We start from the raw sequence: 720 nt of genomic DNA, 5'->3' as shown, positions 1-720 counted from the left end.
AATGAAAGACTCTCTTAGGACAATCATGGCTCTTGTAGCACATTATGATTTGGAGCTTCATCAAATAGATGTCAAGATAGTTTTTCTCAATGGAAACGTTGATGAAAAGATTTATATGGTGCAACCAGAAAACTTTATAACGGGAGACCGAAAGAATATGGTTTGCAAATTGACAAAATCCATTTATGGGCCAAAACAGACGTCTCGTCAGTGGTACCACAAATTTCATGAGGTAATTCTCTCTTTTGGTTTTGAGATGAATTCAGTCGAGGATTGTGTGTATCACAAGTTCAGTGAAAGCAGGTATATTTTCTTGCTCATGTATTTGGATGACATACTGCTTGCCACTAATGATATGAGTACCTTGTTAGAAACCAAGACATTTCTATCTAGTAATTTTGAAATGAAGGATCTTGGTGAAGCTTATTTGTATTAGGAATTCAGATTCACCAAGACAGATCTCGGGGTATTCTTGGATTATCACAAAAGAGCTATATAGAAAAGGTACTTAAAAGATATGGCATGCAGGAATGTAAAACAATTGATACTCCAGTTGATAAGGGAGACAAATTTAGTCTCAATCAGTGCCCTAAAGGAAATCTGGAAATTCAGGAAATGCAAAAGATCCCTTACGCATCAGTTGTAGGGAGTCTTATGTATGCTCAAGTATGTACGCGTCCGGATATAGCGTTCATAGTTGGGGTTTTAGGCAGATATATG

Source organism: Lupinus angustifolius, chromosome LG16, assembly GCF_001865875.1.
Source record: "Lupinus angustifolius cultivar Tanjil chromosome LG16, LupAngTanjil_v1.0, whole genome shotgun sequence".
Lineage (NCBI taxonomy): Eukaryota > Viridiplantae > Streptophyta > Magnoliopsida > Fabales > Fabaceae > Lupinus > Lupinus angustifolius.
Note: the sequence above shows the minus strand (reverse complement) of the source record.